This window comes from Manis pentadactyla, chromosome 19 (assembly GCF_030020395.1).
Source record: "Manis pentadactyla isolate mManPen7 chromosome 19, mManPen7.hap1, whole genome shotgun sequence".
Classification (NCBI taxonomy): domain Eukaryota; kingdom Metazoa; phylum Chordata; class Mammalia; order Pholidota; family Manidae; genus Manis; species Manis pentadactyla.
This window is the reverse complement of record NC_080037.1, coordinates 23,312,870-23,335,734: the sequence shown is the minus strand read 5'-3', so window position 1 is coordinate 23,335,734 and position 22,865 is coordinate 23,312,870. Positions and strand designations below refer to the sequence as shown.

Below are 22,865 nucleotides of genomic sequence, written 5' to 3'. Positions count from 1 at the left end.
GGTTTAATAGACAACAACTGGTGCTAAATCAATTAAAATTATATATGATCTCATTAAAAACCTAAAGGCAACAAAATATAGTAAAACATAAGTTCTTTTTATAAAGGGCATTCTCTTTTTTATAAAATTATTTTTCAGTGTTCCATTATCAGTGCCCTCTTCTCTCCCTTTGACCTTCTTATTCCTTAACATACTTGTTTAATTAGCCTGGAGACATTGAAAAGTATATACGGTCCAAGTTACATCTGAGAGGAATGGTTAAGTAATTAGGATACAAACCACCCCCCCGGCAAAATAAACAAAAAATCCAACTAGTATTGACCTCATACGTTGAAATGGACCTAATCTGGTTCAGATAGAAAAGTAGGGCTAATGCTGCATTTAAAAAATTTTCCTTGGTTGGATGTTTCATTGTTTTCCAAGGCTAGTCATGTATTTGGCTTACTGCCCTCTTGTTTGTTATTTTGTTAATTTACAACTGTTATTAAATGCTTTATGAAAAAAATGCCTAAACATTGAGTTGTAGGTGTAACACTAAACTTTCTTCACCAAGTGTCATTGAAATATGTATGACTGAGATAGTTAGGCCTGAGCATCACTTAATCCACAGAGACCACCTATAAACAATGAAAATTCCAAGTGGAAAGGCCATGCTAAGAAATTAACATATTTCATTTTCACCAGGGCCCTTTGCTCTCAGCATTTCTGTTTGCTTAAACTGGAAGCAGCCCTCAAGTAACTATCCCAGGTACCTCTCTGTAATCCTTTGGGCCCATCTTTGAAGATTCCAAAGGTAATGGGAGGTAGGCCTTCTCCTAAAAGGGGGGACGCTGGGGTCCTCTGAGCTATATGAGAGATTCCAGGGAAAGAAAGAAGGACCCATATAGAAAAAAGGTACCAAGAGATATTTTTATTTCTGAATACCTACAAAGACTATTGAGAGAATTCCAGTACAAGAGGCATTCATTGCTGTTCTTGCTCCTGACATGCAGTCTAATGCTTCCTGTGATGAGATTGTTAATGTTCTTCTTTTTGATAAAAAAAGAAGGGACAGACTTGAGTTTTCTATGGAGCTTAGGCATTTTGCAATTGTTTTACTTTAATAGTTTTTTACTACCATAGTTGCTATTGACTCGACTTTAATAGGGAAGTAAGTCCCAGCTACATAAATTAATGTAAAGGAGACCTCTAACTCTGGATTTTATAGCCACCACAAATAAAGTTACTGAGAATAAATGAACTAACATTCTGAGATGATAACTACATATATCTTACCTATAATGCAGATTGAGAAAAAATGTATGTTCTTCATTTTTCCATTTATTAAGTCATTTATTTTATTCAGCAAATTATAGAATGCTTTCCATGTAGAAAACTCTGTGATATGTTCTGGGGATACTGCAGTGAAAAAAAAGACAGTCTCCATCCTCGTAAAACTTAGAGTCTGCTGGATGGCATAGCATTAATAAAAATAAAGCCTGTAACTCGCAGCAGTGGGAAGTGTGAGAAGGAGGGTGCACAGTGCTGGGCCTTCACACCAGGAGATGACATTTGGTCAGGGAGGCAAAGCAAGAGCAACACGCGGCTCAAGTTTTGCAAAATTATTTGATATTAACTGGGCAAAGTGAGAAGATAATAGCATTATGAAAAAAGAAGGAACAGCATGTACAAAAGCTGAAATAAGAACATATGAAATAAGGAAATGGAGGCTGAGATGGAGTGAAACATATGTCAGGTGGGACTGAGTTAGAAAACATGACATTTAAAAAGTGAAGATTCTGGATTGGAACAACAGAGACCAACATAGCTAAGAAGCAGAAAATGAATACAGTTGACCATTGAACAACATGGGCTTGAATTCTGTGAGTCCTCTTATGTGCAGTTTTTTCAATAAATATATCGGGAAAACTTTTTTGAGATTTGCAGTGATTTAAAAAAATATTTTCACTAGCTTGCTTTACTGTAAGAATACAGTATGTAATAAATATAACACACAAACTATGTGTTAATTGACTGTTTATATAATCAGTAAGACTTCTGGTCAACAGTAGGCTCTTAGTAGTAGTTAAGTTTGGGGGAAGTCAAAAGTTTTTAGTGGATTTCAACTGCCTGTGGGGTAATTGCCTCTAGCCTTTGCATTGTTCAAGGGCCAACTGACTACAGAAAGGAAACTGGATAGTTCTTGGTATCAAAATAAGGCAAGGGAAAAGCTCAGAAAGCAAGGAACCTGATCTCAGGTAAAACACAATGAGGGATGCATGCTGAGAACAGCTGATTAGGATTCACCCGTGGCACCACATGTCCTGCCACCTTAAACTACTGCCATTGAGCTTGCAGAGTCACTGCCACTGTAAGACTGTGCGCCCCCACCATGAGAAATGTCTTCTTAGTCCCTGTATCTTTGGTACATGGATTGAACACCTAAGTTGCTGGGCCTAGGCCATAGGCATGTTCTAGAAGCCTAAAGGAAGGAAAAGGCAGTATCTTGTCCTTTTGTGACTTCTGGTGTGAGACAGGGCCCCTTTCCAACACGCTCATACACTGTGGAACTTATAGCAGTGATCAGAAGTTTGGCCATAAAACAAATAAGACAGATAATAAATGTCCTCCACATTTTATCTTTTTGTTCCCCAATAACCAAATTCAGCACTGTTTCCCTCTACATATATTTATATTCTTACCAATATATTGTATACATATTTCATACAAACACAATATGCAACCCAAATTCTTGACATATATTGGGTTCAGCTACAAGTCCTGGAGCTTTAACTATAGATGAACTTTTCACTGGTTTTGTCACAATTATCTTTCAGCATTCTGTAACTAAATTGAATTATTAACCATTGAAATTATACCCTAATCTTCCTAATGATGGAAATGGGAAGGCAATAATAGTATTTGTTATGAATATCATTTTTTCCTCTCCAGGGCTAGTCTTTATTCATCTCTACCGCCTTCTTTGCCCAGGAGGCTGACCTGAAAAGACCACCTCAGTGCAGCCCTTCTCCTTTCTAATTTCCATTGCATTTTGGCAATTAGGAAGCTCAGGCAATACAATGGAGGAAGGAAGCAAAATGAGGTTTGGGTATTTATTCCCAGTTTGCCTCTTTGTATATGTACTTCATCCTGGCTGTATCTTCTAATTGAAAGTTTCTGCATCTCTCAAAGTGGCCTTTTCTAAAAATGTCTCTCCTGCTGGATTCTGGCCATCTTTCTCTCCTGCTGTCCTGGGGTTGAAAACAGCTCCACTGTCACTAGATTCAGATACTTTGCCATCCTTTGTGTGTTTCCTACCCTTGCCCATTTCACTATTAATGGCCATTCATTTAACTCTTCTTGAGTTATCCTAATATGATCAACAATATCCTAATACAATATACTCATATCCCTTTACCCCTGGGACCCAGACTTACATAAAAACACAATAAGGAATAGAATAAAGGTACAACTTGAAGGCTGTTGCTTATATGACTTTCCTTCTGTGCCATCTACTCCAGGATCTCTGCCTTCAACCAGCAATATTTTATCTGGTGGGTAAACATATCCTTAATCATTGAGTAATATGAACCCTTATTACTACCTATTATGGATAGCTGGAGAAGTCTTCTAAGAACATTTACCAAGGGATATACTCTAGGACATTATCTGGTACCAATATGCACATCCTCCTTTGAAATCAGAATAAGTTATCTCAATCACTGTAATTGTCCCCTTTGTCCTTGTTTGACCAGTGGTAAGTAAAAATTGCAAAGACCAGGTGGTGGTCTAAACAACTGTTAAATGAAATCATTGTATATCGTAATGGAAACTTATCTCACTTGGATAATGAAATTTCTGCACCCAAAGCCTGATCCCAAGGCAAGAACATTATTATGTACAATTGCAAGACGTATCATCAGTGTACATTTGATATTGACACCTGCGTCCAACATCATGTATTCCAGATATGTGAAAAATTACACAACATGGGTTACTCATTCAAACTTTCTGTATCTTCCAAAAAGGTGGCTTAAACACATAAGACATTACTTTTAGCCAGCACAAGAACTGAGTCATCAAAAAGCCAGTCAATATTCTATGAAGTCACCTTCATTTTCAGAAAGAGGAATATGCCTAGAACAATATATTTTTTGAGCATCAGATTTTTGTCTTTCTTCTCTTTTGATCAGAAACAATGTTAGTATTGTCAGTAGATGTCAGATGGTAGCAGGCATTCAATAAAAATGGGAATAAAAATACTGGCAAAAATAATGTTTTTTTCAGTAAGAAAAAATAACTTTCTCCTCAATCCATGAAGAAAAGTCTTCAATATTGAGAGGCTGAATGCTATTGTATATTACGGGGGTCTGGAGGCCCCAAATTGGTCATTGCTATTGGAAGGCTGAGAAACAAAGTGGTAGCCGGAGTGAGGCAAAGTCCTTCTTTGAGCCCAAATACATGTTACCTGGTTGCTGTTGCTCTTCTTTTTTTTCATGATCCCATTTGGCAAGTGGACTAGTAGAGAAAAGTGGCTGCAAGGCATCCAGGAAACAGGTAATATTGTCTAATTTTGCTTTAGGAAAAATAGGTTTAGATTTCACTTTTATTCAAATATTCCCACATCTTTCTGGGTCTATCCAGTTATGTTACATCTTACCAAACTTTCTTGTCAATGATTTTCCAAATTTATCTCTTCTAACTCTCTGAATATCATGCCAAACTAATGATTCAGTGCACATTAATTGGTGATTATTCTTGTCTGTGTCATTCTTGCCTTTTTATTTTCTCGAAAAGTGGATAATAACTTCTATTGCTCAAAATCTAACCAAAGTCAGGACTGCCTTATTTCTCTTCTGCACCGTCTTTTAGAACCTCCTAATTTTAGTAGTTTAGCAGGCCATTTCCAGCTGGTTCAACACATCATGATGAGTCTTGGCCATTATGAAAAAAGCAAATTGCAAGTTGTGCTCTGCCTACTGAAAAGAGATGCCATTTCTTAGGACTAAAATAAGAACAGCACATTCTGAATCTGTAGGGGTGCGCGCCATGGGTGCAACCTTAGTTGACATATTTGTAAATATCATTTGTAAACCAGGTAATTTTTTCCCCCTTTCAGTCAATTCAACAAAGGAGACCTATCTTAAGGCCATGGGTATCAATTGGGGGAAAAATATTAGTAAAATATGAGTGGGCATGTAGAGAATTAGAGCCAAAAACTGATTGCAATATTTAACCCAATAATGGATAGTGGCTAGTCATGCTCAGCTAATTTGATTAGATCAGTCAGGTTATACTAAGCTCGTGAAAGAGCTCAGCTTTTTGGTTTTCTGATATCTCATGATCAGGGTTGTATCTTCATAGAGGTCAAGGGTTCCTTCTCTGAAGAAGAGCAGTAACTTGCTCAAGAAGACATAGCTTTGCTACAAACTATAGTGGCTATCTATAGAATCTGCATAGAATTTATAACCACCACACACACTTTAAGTCAAGCATTAGAAGGGTCATAGGAGTCACAGAGAAGTTTTGTGAATACTTCAGTCTGAGCTAAAAAGTAAGACTTCTTGTTTTGGGTCCACTCAAAGCCCCCAGTTGGTGAGTTCACTGGTCAGTGAATTGAAACACAAATCAAAATATTTTTTCCAAAGTCTAGATATCCATTAATTGTATATACATATATTTTTTTGGTGAGTGTAAGAAACAATGACTTGCTGTTTTGTTTGGAGGAAGTATATTTGTACATTTCCAATCACTGCAATCAATAAATTGAGTGATCCTTTTCTGAAAATTTAATTTACATTTTACCTACATATATATTTTTTCAAGCAATCTAGGGTACCTGTTCTCTTTAACTTTTAGGGCATACCAACATGAAGTCATCAAAGTAATAGATAGAAAATATATTCTATAGACATTTCAGTCTTAATATGACCAGTGCTGCAAAACTGATGTTTAAGAGTTGTGAACCTGAACATATACTGCTCTACTGGTCAGGTGAAGGCAAATATCTATTTAAAGGGATAGGAAAACAATTTTCTAGGTCATCATACTGCCTAGGAGATAAAAATCCATGTATTAAATTGTTCCGTAAGAAGAACACTAAGTTATTAAACTTACAATAAATGCCTTTCCCTTCCCCCAAGAACAATCTGTCTCCATGAATCCAATCCAGAAAGTTAAGTGAAAGTAAAGATGAGCACTCCTGTGTCACCAGTATGTATGACAGTAGCACCAACCAATGCGATCTTCCAGGAACACGACACAGTGTTAATCTGATTTGACATTTTGGTCCAAAGAAAGTTGTGTGTTCCAACTGGTGCTCCTTTCATTATAATACTGATATTACAAGTTAGGAAGCCACTGTAAAGTTCATAAAAGAAGCCAAACTAATTGTTTGTACCACATAATCAGGAACTTGGGGAGTAAAAGTGTGTAAATTCAGATTCCTCCTGAGCTTAACATGAAGTATATTTTCATCAAAATGCTATTATCACGGGGCATCTCTGTAAGTCCTGACTCTGACCAGTAAGCTCCAGTGATATTATGGAGATCTAGGGGTTAATGTTAGCCCAGTGTTCAATAGTTCACAAATTATTTATTATTTCATTCTGCTAGTTTGTTACCTTAAATGAGTTGAGCTCTCCTTAAAAAAGAATGGGAGGAAGATTCATTGAGGCTACTTGTAAAATAACTGTAAATTTCTTCTTAAAGAGCGCCTAGCCTCTGTTTTATTAAAGGAATTTAAGGTATGTGAATGGACCTGGGAATTGGATTTGGATGAGAAATGACCGTTACACTTGTCATGCCTCATTCATTATACCTGGATGTGTTCCCTTCTTATGCAAATCTTCGGATGCTCACGAGGCTGCCTCTTGATTCTCCTTAGGAATCCTATGGTCAATTACTCACAATTGGGAGAAGCAAGCTGCCTGCTTTTATTTACTTTTTTTTACTCAAAAAGCGTCTATCTGTAGTTTCATATTCACAACTCTCTTCACTGTTCTGAACTGTTTATGTTCTTCCAGGACCATATTTCTTCTTACCGCCACATCCGTATTTACCTTTACTCCCACCTGGAAGAAAGGGTCACTTTCTCAGTAAGAAGATTCAGTAACGAAGAATGCCCTATGGGGTAGAAACAAGGAACATTCTCTTCTGGTTATAGGTGCTTAGGGTGTGTTTCTTTTAATCACTTCAAATCTGAAATCCCAAGTTTCACATTGTCTTGGTCAAAGTCTCACAAAATTCCTATCCTTCAGAAACTCACAGCTAGTGGAAGGCCATCTTGTGGGGAAGCTGTATGGAAATGGAATCACTGTTTTGTTGTCTGATGAACAAGCATGGGCTCCCTAGTGGCAGAATTTATGATAACAGATGGGAGTTATTGCCTTAATTGCTCTGCACCCTCTAGATCCATCTGTAGTAATCTTTATTCCATTTTCTTCATACCTTTGATATTTTTCATATACCTTTTCTCTAGTATACTTTTTCCTGCATTACCTTTATAGAAGCTAGCATCATATTTGCATGTGTTTCCCAAAATTTGTCTAGTAATCTTGTATGTGGCAAAACAATAAACCCTCTTCAAAACTCTAAACTGGAATGTGGGCATGAAGGGATGTGACAGAGGGGGAAGGAGCCCTAGAAGGAGATTTAACAGTCTGAATTCAAGTTCCAGTTCTTCCTTCTATTACTGTTACCTCACACACATAACTTAATTTCTGATTCTCAGTTTTCTTATTCATATATATGAATAATAATGTATCTTTCGCTGAGCTTTAAATAGGAAATAAATGAGACACTATTTGTGAATGTGCTTTGTAAATTATAAATCATTATAAAATATGATAATATAATTTTGTATAGCACAGATTGATATTTTTTGGTGCCTTGGAGTTTATTAGAAAAGTCTATTTCTGAAAAATAACTATTTTATAATAACCTACTGTTGCTACTAACAAACAAGCTTACCTTGCAGAGACAAATTACCAAAATATCTCAAATGAAAAGACTTCCAAGTTAATGTATTTTATTGATATAATTCTTATCAAAAACACTTCAAATTTAATGTACATTATTGAACTAATTCTTATCTTATATGCTTGACTTTTGAATCCTTAATAATCTTTCATTTTCAGACTAAATATGAGAAGGAATCTTCTGACTGTATGAGAAAGAAAAATGTTCACAAACGAAAGTATGAAACCAATGTTTCTCTTGTATTCCTTTATATTAACTAAATTACCAAAGTTTTGCAAAAATCAGTTATTCCAAAGTGAGCTGTCTTTGCTTTGTAGCTACTTTCTTGTCAAAGTTAGTTTATTTCTGTTCCAATCATTCATACCAAACTGGATAATACATTTGTTCAAGTTAGATATTTTATATTTAAAAAGTATGCTTTATATGATGCTAAACTGAATCTAGAGTAAAATAATCTATGTAATAAAAAACACTTATAGTTCAATTCAGTTTCTATGTTTAATTAACATCATTTTTATTTGAGTATAACCTCAAAAAGAAATAACAAGCACCAGTTGTGTTTGAAAAAAACATTGCTTTAACAATTCAGGCATACATTAGTTATTGAATTTTAAGTATGTATATAAAAACATGAATCCATACACACAAATATAAATTAAAGTATTCAGATATTGGTGAAGAGTCATATGTGTAGTAACATTGTATAACATCATCTATAACAGTAACCACCCCTAACCTCTCTCATTGGTTTAGAAGAAGGGCATTGACTTAGAAACACTAGCAACCAGGACGGAAGTCCAAAGTTGGCTCCTCAGGATTCTCAGCCAATCTTCCTCCTGAGCACTTGGTCAGAAACCATGTCTAATCCAGTTGTTGCACTGTGTGACCCTGGCAACAGGAAATGACATGTGACCCAATTCATACCAATAAGACCCTCCAAAAAGAGGGTCACATGTTGAATAACTAGATCCAATAGCACAAGAGCATGTTCCTTGTCAGAATTATAATTTTGTTATCAGTGACTTTCCTTATTGTTTACAGCTGTTTAATGTGCATTTCCTCTAACTTCAACCAAAGCTTTCCTATATGATATGATTTACAAGAAGTTAATTAAAATATTATGAGTAATATCTTTAAGGATGGAAACAAATATAGACTCAAGAATAAATAACACATAGAAAAATAATTTAAAAAACAATGATTTTTAACACCAAGTTGATATAAAATGAATGAATGAATGAATGCTGAACATTTTTAAAAATCAAGGTTTTAGAAAAAAGTTTAAAAAAGTAGTCTTCAAGTGATAATTAGTTATTCATTTAACATGTTTTAGCATTTATTCTAAGCTGTGCCCAAAAGAACATGGTCCACGTCAAAGGAAATCGTGATCTACTGGGTAACTTAACATTGCAAAGTGTGGTAAGTGTTACTATAAGAAAGGGGCTCAAGGCATTATAGAAGAATAGAGGACTTTCTACCTTCAAGAGGGGGGAAACAGAGTCAGAAAATATATTAAAAGGAGATAATTTGAGTTTAATCAGAAATCACAAAGAACTAAACTGGTTGGACTAATCTCATTAACCCTTCAGATGGACTAGTTGAAGAAAAATATCAAAGACCTTGCAGCATGTGTAGCAACCAGAGTAGTGACATTTGAAATTGGCCAATAGTTTGCTATGACTGGATAGGGTGCTGATGGTGACATAAAGGGAACAGAATCTGGCAGCATAAGGGAGGAGCCACCTCATGAGCAACTTATTACCTTTACCTGAATTTGATAGTATCCCATTGATTGTTCTAAGCAGAAATGGGACCTTAACAGATTTTGTTTTAGAAACTGCGTAATGATGAGCATTTGCTAGTGGGAATAAGGTCTGAGAGGTTAGTTAGGAGACGATCACCATTTTCCACACCATAATAATAAATGTGTGAACTAGGGCAATAACTCAGAGCTCTGGAAAATATTCAGAATTCACCCAAGCTCTCCCTGAATGTGAAACATAAGAAAAAAGGAATTAGAGAAGATAAGGAGATGCTTTATACGATGCAGAAAAGTGGCAGGTTTGTTTCAACATGACACTAAAAGGCAACATTCTAGTTACTGAAGCGGCACCTTTCCCCTCTCCTCTGCTTTGTGTCCCACTACACGAGCTCATGAACTATTCCCCAGTATTCAGTTTCATTTTCTTTTTGTTTTTTTTTATTTTGAAAAGTAACAATTACCTAGTATTCTTAGATATTTGTAGTGTGGGGTTTTCAGGTTGTAATAGTCCAGGCTGACGTATTGCTATAACCCATTCCCTAATTATCCTCCAAATTATTGTAATCTGAGGAGATTCCACAGCTCCAGTGAAACTGGTTTTTGTTAAGGTCAGAGATTATTTCCCATTTAATTAAATCCAATGTATGCTTTTAGAATTTTTGTTATATTTGATTAGTTGGTAACGCTTGAGAGAAGTGACCAGATCTCACTCAAGAGATCTACTCCTGGCTTGGTAGTATTCTCCTCGTCAGGTATCTCTCTTGCCTTGCTGACAGCCATTCTTAGGCTTTCCTGGCCTCTCTTTTCTCTAAATGACTCAGATTCTCAGATCATAGGTACTCATTTCTCTATTTTTTTCCCCCCTCTATCATCATTTGCGAATGATCTCATTCACTTAAATACCATGCATCCTCTTTCGCATGTATAGCTACAGCCAAGATATTTTCACTGAGCTTTTGATATTTCCACTTGGAAAGCTCTCAGACTTCTAAATTTAGCACAATCAAAATCAAAATCTTTTTTTTGTATCTTAGAGTCTAATCTTTCTCTAACTTTCAAGAACTGGAATAAACATCTCCACAGTATTTAATTCAGAAACTTTAGATATGTCTTAAATGTTGTAGTTTTTATCCCCAATATACAGTCAATGTTTTTGGCCAAAAAACTTACCTCAAAACTAGCTATTCTTGCCTATCACCTTTTACTCACTGGACAGCCCCATTAACCTATCTGCTGTTCTTACTTATATGTTTTCTCTCCTGTCATCTTTTTGTACACAAGCTTACCACGGAAATTTGAAAATAAAATGATTCATTATCTATTCACATATTTCTTTTAATGGTTTCCAAAGCATTTGTAATAAAATACAAACTCTCTCAATGAAAAAGAAGTTACTGCATGATCTGTTCCCCCACTTGACATGTTCAGCTTTATGCTGTCTTTTTGTGTCTATGCTTGAGTCATCTGTGTTTCCTACCAGATCCAATTGTCTTTCTTACCTCTTGTGTTTTTCAATTCATCTCTCCATGCCTGTAAAAATATCCTTCATCTCTTTATATGATTTCTCTAATTCTTCATGTTTCAACTCATGCATCACTTGTTCAAGTCAACCCAACACAGAAAAATACCACTTTTACTCTCCACCATAGCACCTTGTTATTTTCCCATGACATTATTTACCACTTACAGTCATTGTGTTATGTGCCTCTTTATTTGGTTTATGCCTGTTTACTCCACTGAAATGTCTGGAAGAGAAACAGCCAGATATTTATCTAAAGTGACAAGACAGATTTTATTCTGATCACAGCAGTGAGGGGAAGATGCCAGTATAAACCGAGACTGAGCTCAGTCCACTGAAACAAAGGATGGGAGGCTTTTCAAATGTTGGGGTGTACTAAAGGAGAAGTACCCTGGAACTTGGGTGGGGGAGGAGTGGGTGGGAGGGGGGATGCTGGCCAGCGTGATTAGGCCATATGTACGTGCTGACACACTGAAATTACGCCCTTACTCTGCCGCAGAGACTGTGACGTAGGTGCTCTGTTCTTGATGATTGCATTTCAAGGGATGGCTCCCAGGTCCTTGGGAAAGGCATTTCTGGGTCATAGAAGATTTATATCTCAATGGGGTAGAAAAGGGATTTACAGTTGGGGGTTTTCTGAAGTAAATGCTCTAAGAAACAGAAGGTCAAAAGTCTATAGTCAGGTTTTGGCTGCAGCAAACACTAAATTGTTTTGGAAGTGTTGCACCTTCTCAGGGAGGTGTTTTAGTGGAACTGGGGTCACCCTCAAGATGAGGCCTTGAGCTGATAGCAGTTATGCTAAAGTTTGGCCAAGTTTCTCAGTGGTGTGTGTGTGTGTAGGGGGGAGGGTGATCAGGGGTGATTTGGGGATGTAATCATTTGAACCAAGAGTTTGCAGTTCTCAGCTTTTTTTTTTCTGAGAGAGAGAATGGATTTCTTGCTGACAGAACAACTGCAAATCATCGCATGTAGGTCCCTGAGAAGGGCCCAGCTACGGCCTCCGACCTCTGTGCAATTCAGGAGGGACCAAAGTGCCAGGTGAGGCAACCGAGGAGGCTTAGGAGTGTCCATGCAGCACAACTGTCCTTGGGAGTAACGACACACTTCAGGGACAGAAGCATAACAGTTAGAAGCCTGGTCCCTTGAGGAGTCCCCTAAGCTGTCCAGTAAGTCAAAGAAACCAGTTAAGACATTCAAACTAGTTATTCTCTGGAAGAGTTTAAGTTATGCTGGCTGCTTGTTGGGCATGCACCTGTGCTATGACTATTTCTTTATGACTTATTTACAAATACACAGCACTGGGAACCCACTAGTCCATACACAGCTCCGTGAGATGCCAGTAAGTAGATCAAGGCAAGCATGTTTTATAGTCATTTTGTGAAACTGAACTATTTCATGGTTAGAAAAAATAGTTTTTTCCTAAGGTAGAGATAGCCTCTTTCATTTCTACTGCTAACTTTCCTAGCACTGTTCCAGCGCAGGAGGGGGCTAAAATGATGGTGAGGGGAAAGACGCTGAAACGGATTGCCCTGTAAGCTCAGCCGAGTCAATGGCTTTTTCCAGGACCGATTTAAAGCTGCTCTAATCCAGCAATGGTTTGTCCCGGAGTTTCAGGGCCAGAGGTTCCAAGAAATCTCATGTTCCTGCTTTTCCCTTTGGGAAGTTTGTCCTAGATTGCCATTTGAGGGACAGTATAAGCCATATAACAGGGTCCAGTCTGGCGGGCTGAAAGCACTTTGTATGCTTTATAACTGTATATAAAATAATTTTCCTTGAAATTATAATAGGGCTTGTTACTACCTCTAGTGGTTGTGACTATATTCATTAAACTGATTTCTAGTAAAACACCACATTCTTGGAGTTAAAGAGGCCGCATCATCTTCCCAGTCCTGAACATCATTAAGACATAGTTTAGTATCATTTCAAAGAGGAGATTTATCTGGTTAGGTGTATATAATGCTTCTTGCAAGGACCACATCTAAAAGAGTAAGTGGGGCAATTATTAAGGGATACAAGTTTTAAGGCTGAGAGGGGCAGGTGAGAGCAAACCCAGAAATTGCTCTAGTTTGTCTCATTGGCTGCTTGGTGGACTAAGAGAATGAGAGTATAATGGTCCCAGTAGGGGAGCATGGGGTACAGTGAGCTAAGGTGTGAACAGATGGGTATCATTATAATTTGATAGTAGTTTTAGCAATGTGTAAAACAATGTAAGGACCTTTTGATCTGGGTTCCAGGTTAGTTTTCCAATGGTGGCATTTCCAAAATACCAGATCTCCTATTTATAAATCATGTAAGGACTGATCAGAGTTTCAGGGGAAAGGCAGCCTTGACGTTTCATCGGTTATAGGACTGTATGCATTTCATTAATCTCTGATTCCATCTGTCAGTTAGTTAGATCAGAATCCTCTATTAGCGAGAATGAGTAGAGCATTTCCATGTGTCTTCCTGCAATGATTTCAAAGGGGAATAGTCTGTAAAGAGACGGAAGTGAGGATCTCGGAGTCATAAGGGCCTTGAGTGACACTCACGGCCACTGTAGGTTTAGCTCTTCAAAAGGTCAGCTGGTTTGGTTTGAGGATCTCACTGGCTGTTTTCTACGGTGCCTGATGACTGAGGATGGTAAAGGCAGTGGAGCTTTTGACTAATTCATGTTGTCTTTTGATATCCTGTGTAATTTTGTCAATGAAATGTGGCCCTCAGTCAGTAGACATGGTAGAGGGGATACCCCAAGTGGAGAAAATTTGTTCTAGAAATGTTTTAGCAGCTGATATTGTTGAGGTGTTTCAGCAGGGAAATTCATCCATTTAGAAAGCATGCAAATTAGAGTGGGTATAAATTAGAGATATGTGCATGCTGGAGATTTTGGGGCTACAAAAAAGAAATAATTTTGTCTAAAAGTTGGTTTAAGTCCTCAGTTAAGTGAGTGCCAGGTTCATTGGGTTGGAGGTACTTGGGGGGAAAAGACACTAAGGGGCATAGGCATGAAGTGGGGAGGTGGGGACCTGTGGAAGCAGTGCTTTGAGGAGCACAGTGAATTTAGATACCCTGATTCATGAGAATTCAGCTCTTTTCTTAACAGACTTACTGTTGTACTGTAACCATCAGTTGTACTAAGCTTTAACAGATCCTATGCAAGTATTAAGGGGCTGAGAAGGAGGCATATCATGAGGAAAATTATAAAATCCTTCCTGGTAAAATTTTATGATTCCAAAGAAGGGAAGTGGAATGGAGGTGTTAAAGGTAGAAAACTTTTATTGATGAGAATTGATGAGAACTGTGGTGAAGTTTCCTTCAACTCCAAGAGTCATTTTCCCTCGTGAGTTTAGTGACAGTTGAAAATGTTAGACATTTTCATCCTTGGAGAGTAATCAATAATTTTCTTGTAAGGTGGTGAAGACTTCATGTGTTTTCCCTCCTTTTGAGAGCTAGGCAATCCAGGGTTCGGTGCCCTTTTGCCTTACAATTTTAGCAAGTGTTGAAATCAATGGGAGCCCACAATTCTGGAGCTTTCTGTGGAATAAATAAACTTTCTGATTTTTCTAGCCTTCGGTCTTGCTCGAGAGCAGATATGGGCTGTACCCTGGACTTTTATCTGCAGGAGATGAACAGGGAGTTTAGGGGCTGGAGGCACAGCTGGTTGAAGACATACTGGAGAAGGTTGGGGGGGGAAATCTAGAAGGGGATTATGGGGAGCCTTCACAGTCTGAGTGACGCTTGAGTTATTTTAGTCATTTTTTGGCTTCTTCATACCAGGTAAAGTAAGCAGACTGCTGCACATCCAAGAACTGTGTTCCCTTTTGCTCCAAGGCTCCTCTTAAGTAGACTAGTATGGAGATATCCCAGAATCCCCAGAAGGCAATTGTAGCTCAAGAGGGTCTCTACTAAAGTTTTTGCCAGCAAGAAAGAAAGTGGATTGAATTAGGTTTGTACTGGTGAATAACAAAATATGTAAGAATTTAAGACGTGGGAGTTTCAGTTGACTAAGAAACTTACATGTTCTCAAGTAAAGATAGTTTGGAAACAAAGAAGCCTGGAGGTCTAACCCAGCCTCTGCTCCTAACCAGCACGGAAGCCTGGGCCTCTACCCAGCCTCTGTTCCTAGCAAACAGGGAAGCCTGGGCCTCTAACCCCACTTTTGGAGGATGCTCAGAAACTTAAGAATCAAAATTTGTCCTTATGTTACTTCAACAGATGTCTGTCTGCAACACTGGATTGGGAGTCCAGTTCACCACTGGATACACAAATAAGTAAGCGGACAAAGGTCTTGGAGAGTGCTGAGAGGTCCAGTTGTTAGGTTTTGGAGTCTGGTGGTGGTTCCTCACCAGATCTGAGTCATAGCACCATGAAACTGTCAAAGAGAAACAGAGCTGAGCATTGGTCAAAGGTCACTTAACACATTTCATTTGGACCACTGCAGTAGATGAGAGAAACTCCAGTATGAACTGACGTTTAAATCTTCTAAAACATAGGTGGGAGGCTTATCAACTGCTGGGATGTGCTAAAGAGAAAGTATTGAAGCACATTCTCGATTATCTCATTTCAAAAGGATGGTTCCCAGGTCCTTGAGAAAGACATTTCTGGATTATAGATGATATACATCTCAATGGGTGGACAAAGGATTTACATTTGGAGGTTTTCTAAAATAAATGCTCTGAGAAAAGGAAGGTCGGGGGCTTATAGGTTTTGGTTGGAACAAACAATAAATACTTTTGGCCCCATTGAGCATTCTCATTGAGGATGCTGGAATTGTCCAAGGGATATGATCTTGAACTCAAAAAGCCATGCTAAAGTTTGTTCTCATGGACTGTGTGTGTGTATGGGGAGGAGTGGAGTTGGGGTTGAGGGGTTGGATGGAGTCATTTGTGTCTAAAGTTTGTAGTTTTCATATATAAGCTTCATGATCAGGGACTCATTGTCTCTGTTTTCCTATAGTCAATAGGACTAATTCTTATTCTATTAAGTGAATGAAAGATTAACTGCACTCAACCAAAGGCCCAAGATCCTTAAAATGTGATAGAGTAAACTGCCAAGAGTAGTCTAATATATAATTGTTTTATTTGAAATAAGTTTACTGTTATTATAAAATAATGGTGCTGACATACTTAACAAATTATCCATCTCTACTTTAAATTATCTTTAAAATTAATTATATACTTTTAAGAGGTCATCTTTACATCCTTTGGAATTTGAAGTCTGATGAAAGTATTTTGTTAGTCTGGGCCAGCCAAACAGTAGCCTAGTACCCGTGTGATTCAGGGTGGTGTCATTTTGTTAAGTGGTATCAGTTCTCGTGAGGTGCTGGAAGCTGAGGTCTACCACTTGGACTGTCACTAATGTGCCCGTGTAGGGCCTCAATCAGGACTCTGGTCATCAAGGCTCAGGTGAGCTTCCCTGGAGGGCAGGACTCCAGCATGTTGTCAGGCACTGATGCCCTGAAAGGAATGCTGTCCATGACCCCGTGGGAGAGGACAGTGGAAGCTCTCCATTTCACAGGGTTCCTACATCTGTCCTAGGGGCTTCTTCCCCTGGCCACTTTTAATGGAGCAGCTTTCAGTAAGTTTCTGTGAACCCTGCTGTGAATTACCCAACCTGAGAGTAGTTTTGGGAACCCCTGACTTTGAAGTCAATGTCAGTAGTGAGAGTGGTTTTATACATTCCCAACTACATAATTGGCAGATTCTTGCAGATGTGTATTTAAAAAGAAGGAAACAACAAAAAACTTACTACAAAATTTCTAAATCTGAAAAGGTATTATGTAAAATATAATAAAAACTGATATACCATCAATGTTGAAGACTCCAAGTACTTTTCTCCAACCTCATTTCACTCCTGTGCTGATTTTTTTATAATTCCAGTTCACTAGAATTGCTTGCATAGTTAAATAATACATGGTCTTCTGCATGCGTTTCAGTTTCACATAAAAGATATTATCCTGTGTTTGTTATTTTGAAATCTGATGTTTGTCCTGAAAAGACTACTTTTGAGAGTTATCTATTTACTGTAAGTAATCTTTCATTTATTTTCCCAAAACCAAGACGACATCTTCCTCTTTCCTTGCTCTTAACCATGTCATAACCAAGAAATAAATACCAAATGTTTCAAATTCTTTGAATTCAACAACATAAAGACCATTCTGAGTTCAACAAAAGCTGCTGTTTGTTCTTGCAATCACAATTCTAATATTTAAATAATCTTAGATACTATTAACGATATCAGGAGCAAAAAAAAAATCTTGATGGTAAAAACATAAAAATCATGCTTACTCCTCACAAAGAAAACTCTATGCAAATCCTTATTATCAGAAAAGTAAGTCTTTGTATGAAATTCAGTAGATTTGGTTTCTGCTACTAAAGACACGGATTTTACTGTAGAAATTTATTTTGCACTGGACTAAATCATACATTTAAAACATTATCCTCATACTTCTTAGTTTTAGAATCATACCAATAAATTTTGTCAAGTAACAGAAGTAAAATCAAATGCTACTAATAACTGGGACTATATGTTTTAGAATTGTATGATTGTTCCTTTTGTACTAGTTAGCTTTAACTAGAACTGGAGGTTGAAGTGAAAAGAAGTTTAACCATCTTGTCAAATTATGAAAAGGTGGAATAATTCCTTCTTAACATTTAAGTGTTTCTTCTGAAACACTCAAAACATTGCCCCTACAGGTAACTTGAGGCAACTAATCCTCAAGTTCTCAAGTAGCACGTTAATGATTTAATCTCTATTTCTAAGACTTTTCCTTCATCATTTTGCCTTGTCCATCCCTTATATTGATTAAGTCTTCAGTTTGGTGAATCCAAAACTTCCATTCATTCTACCAGTGGTCACTTTCAGCATGGTCTTAAATGCAGAGTGATTTCATATTAAAAGAAACAGGTTTCAATTCCTCTGGGGAAAAACAGAACGGAATCTCTGCTGGTCCTTTCTACTTTTAACTTTGAGTATATCCTGCAATCACACACACACACACACACACACACACATATATATATATATATATGTATATATGTATGTATGTATAATATATATATACACATATAATATATATATATACACACATATATATACATATATATATGTATTTTTAACATTAGGATATGTTTTCTTATAGCAAATTTAGTCTTGAAGATAAAAGACATTAAAAGATAAATAATATTGTTTGTTATTAGTGAAGCTACTTAAAGAAAAGGAGTCAAATAACAGTGTTATTCCTAGGAGAGTACCATACGAACTGGTTTATTTGCTCAAGCCTCAAGCTAACCATTCTACTGATATACTCAGTTGCAGTTATCACAGTGGAAAAAAACATGATTTGGGCTGCATATTCTTAAGAATGTGTCTGCTTAATGCTTTCTGCCAATCTGTTGAATAAGATTAAATTGGATTCTATTAGAAATAAGAAGGAAAGGGAGGAGAGATTTTTTAAAAAATTGCTTAGTCTCAAGAATAGTTTATTTCCAATATAAAACACTAATAGTGTTCCATATGTGATATATCCTTTAGATTTCATGATAATAAAAGAATAATATTGGGGATAAAAAACACATCTGAATTGAAAAATAAGGCATAATTGTTGGCTCAATTTATCTGTTTTAAATTGAATTTTAATATACGCATTATTACCATTTTATACACTCAATAAAATGTTCAGTTAGTATTCTTAAAAAACTTTGTCAAACTGCTGCCTATGCATGAATTTGATGGTAATAGAACCATTTTAATAATAACCTTAAAAAATCGGAAATGTAAAGGATTCAAAATCATACTCTGAAAATATTAGACTTTCTTTTGTTTCCCCCCTTTCATCTCACTTTTGAAAGAAAAAACCATGAAACAAACCTAAACCACGCTTGGTAGCACATGGAATTAATTGATCTTTAACTGCCCAAACCACATTTAATAATTCAAGTGTCATTTTCAACTTGTGGAGAAGGGAACTAGTTTTCTTTCTAAGAAAGATCCTAAGTATTTCTTAGTACTAATTTTTTTAGAGCAGTTTTAGGTTTACAACAGCATAGAGGGGAAGGTAGAGAGATTTCCCATAGACTCCCTTGCTCCAGACGTGCGTAGCTACCCCCGTTACTGACGTCACTCACTAGAAAGGTAAGTTTTCTATCAAGGATGGACCTACATGAGTACATCACGACCACCCAGGGTCCACAGCTTACTTTTGGGTTCATTCTTGGTATTCTACATTCTGTAGGTTTGGACAAATGTATGATGTATATCCATTATTTTATTACTACCTTTTAATTTATGTTTGTTATAACTTAATTCTTTGCTAGTGTGTTGGCTTATAATGTGTCTTCTTGACTTGGTTGAACTATGTTTCGCTGAAATCTCTTCCTGGTATATTTTTCCATAGCGTGAGTTACATCAAAGATTTCCAAGTGGGCTTCCGTCAGGAAGAAGCAAAGCAGCAGCCATTCTGCAGCTCTCACAACTTAACAAGTGACAGGTAACACTTACTGCTCAGTCACCTTGTGGGTCAGAGGCCATGCCTGCAATTGCTCCAGATTCTCCCAAATTTCCTTCAGTTTCTTTCTCCTGTACCCAATGTGTCTTTTGCCATTGATAAAAGGTGTCAGTTTGTTGTTTAATTTGGTTTTGTTTTACAAATACACATATATCAGGGTTAGAGACAGCTAGATCTAACACAAGTTTCAATCTCTCCTAATTTTAGGTTCTAACTCACACTTATGGGTTCCATATTATCCCTCTTCTCACCTACTTTACAGCCAAATACACGTATATACTCTTACCAATGGCCTGTTCAATGGACTTCAAGTTCTAGCATCAGACTCGAAGACACCCGCACTATTTGGACTGTTTTCCAGTTCTCACAGCTGCATAATGGCAAATCTGTTTTAAGAAATGTGTACCTGTGCTTACATACACACTAGCAGTTTGGTTTCTGTAATTTAACTCAGATAAAACCAGCTTGTATTTTGTCACATATTTTCTCTTAAAGTTGTCAACAAATTTCACACAACAATAAAAAATTATTGGCTACTGCATAGGTCAAGTCAGAGGAGTCTCCTTCACTTCCATCTCTGCTGGGGAAATCAAGCAAAAGGAAAATGAGTTTCAACTGTGGACCACAGGCGGCTCCTAAAAACTGTTTCCTTCCAATTTAATTTGCTGGCCAACTGGAGAAAATGTAACACACTAGCTGTAACCTCACAGGATTGTCATCAAGCATGAATTAACCACATAGTAAATAAATATCAGAGCCTGGGAGTAAATCAGGGTGATAGGTTGACTTTTCTGCCTGAAAATCTTCACTTCTATAGGATTTTTAATACCAAAAAAATGGATTCCTTTTGAGCACCAGAAGTAACAAAATTCGGATGATTGCTCAAAAATTTACTGCATGAAATGAATGACTCCTTCAAGATGCTACTGATAAAAGAAGTTGCAGTAGCTACTGCTCTTTCAGTATTGTGTCCTCCACACTGTTTTCCCATAAGAGACACAGGAGTTTCCACACTTCTTCATGGTTCCAAACTGTTCCAGTTTCTCTTTTGTTGCTTGTTCTTAAACCAGTGCAGAAACTGCCTGCAATCACTGCAGGCAGGGGCATGAGGAAATGGTGGCACGCACTCCCTCCTAACAAGAACAAACTATTTAAAGAAAGTGTAAGGAAGAATAAATGAAAGTTATTCCTTTGTTTGAGTAGTTTGGATTGCTTTTCGCAGTGTTTAATTTTACCTACCAGCAAGTGCGTCCAATTAAAGGAAGGAGCAAGCTACTCTTATTGAGAAAGAATATTTCACACTTTTATCAAAACTGAAATTTGAAGCATGGATGAAAGAATTTTAGAATGATATGCTTAGTGAGAAAGATACCTGATTCTTAAGGAAGTGGTTTATCATGTAATTGAAGGCAATAAAGATACTCCTGGGATCTCTGAGATCAGTTGATTTATTCATGTGGTTGATTCCCCAGATGAAAATGCTTTTGTGCTTCCAAATGCACAAGTGTTTATTTTCACAGGGCTTTGAAATAGTGTGACTGATATTCATCAACTTGCCGTCCTTCTGGGCCATGATGTAATGCATGCAGTACTTGGGCATGCTGCAGAAGAGACTAGCTTGGGTCATTAATTGGATTTCCTATGTCTGGTTTTTCTCACAATGATTTGGGCCATTTGTCCTTGAGATAGCTTGGCCCTTTTGGGCCAGTCGATATGATCTAAATTGCAGTAGTGTATGTTTGCTAGACCATACAGTAGAACACTGGAGGCTGAAGCTGATGAAATTGGACTACAGCTTGCAGCAGAGGATTGTATGGAAGTCAGAGACAGTTTTGGCAGCATATGAAATTTGTAGATAGCCTCCTAGGTCGTCCAAAGTTGCCAGAATGGTCAGCCATCCATCCTTCTCATGAAAATTGAGCTGAGTACTTGTATAGAGTCAGATCTCAGCCTCTTAAAACTAGAGACATTTATAATTGCCTACCACTTTCTGGGCCAGACTCTTGATTATTATTCAAACTCAACATGAAGCATTTTCTCGATGAATCAGAGACAGAACATCTAAATATCACTTTTAAAAAACAGAAAATGGTTGCTCTTTCCATTCAAAAACAGAAGTAAATATCATTAACATATACAGTGGAGAAAGTAACTGTCAGTTTAATTAAAATTCATAAATCATAGGATATATAAAAAATGCAGCAGTCATTTTTTAAGTTACTTTAAAAAAATGATGTTTGAAATGAAAACGTGGATATTCTGGGTCAAATCACATATGTTATAGGTATTATTTAAATTCTACTAGGTATTTATTTTTCATGAAATATTGATGTATTTTAATCTATTTTAAAATATCTCCAATGAGGAAAATGTCAGAATAAATTTATATCATACGTTTTCAAAAAGAGAATAAAAAATCATGTACTAAAATATTTGACAAGACTGGCATACATGGAATTTATAAGAACCATCACCACCAATAATAATATGCAAAACAAAAACTAATACTAATTATACTCTTATAATGTGACAAACACTATCGGGATCATCTCTTTGAATCATTATAACTAAGGATTTGTAGTGCTTACTATTATTATTTCCATTCTGGAGGTATGATCATGCAATTTTTGACTTTCTGAGCCCATATTAGAATTTTAGAGTCTGAACTTTTGTCTTCTACAATATGTTTCTCACTCTAACACTAACCTTAGCTTTAAAGATTTTAACCATTTCTCACCTTGAAATATTGAAAAAGTATGTAAAATTTAGGATTTAGTTTTATAGTTCAGTTAATAATAACTAAGTATATATTACATAGTTATACATAATATCAACAAATTCATATCAAAATATAAAAATAACAGGTCACAACATGTTTATATATATGCCATATAAAATGTTAGCATATAGCAGTTAATGTAATCACATCTATTATTCCCTCTGTCAGTGTAACTGATCTCATGATATGAGAGTCAATTATTCATGATAAGTAGCCAAAAATATTAAAGTCACCACCACAGAGCTGTTTTATTTTAATTATTTTTTAAAATAATACTCACATAAAGGAATATGATGTTTGATATTTCATATTGGACGAGTATGGTTAGATCATATCGCCTGAAACTTGGTAGCTTTCAAATTGT

At 36.7% G+C, this 22,865-nt stretch overlaps 1 pseudogene; it reads left to right on the top strand.

Annotated features, from left to right (window-relative positions):
* The first annotated feature begins 9,321 nt into the window (after positions 1 to 9,321).
* LOC118929506 (metalloendopeptidase OMA1, mitochondrial-like) lies at positions 9,322 to 21,906 on the top strand (annotated as a pseudogene).
* Positions 21,907 to 22,865: the final 959 nt, after the last annotated feature.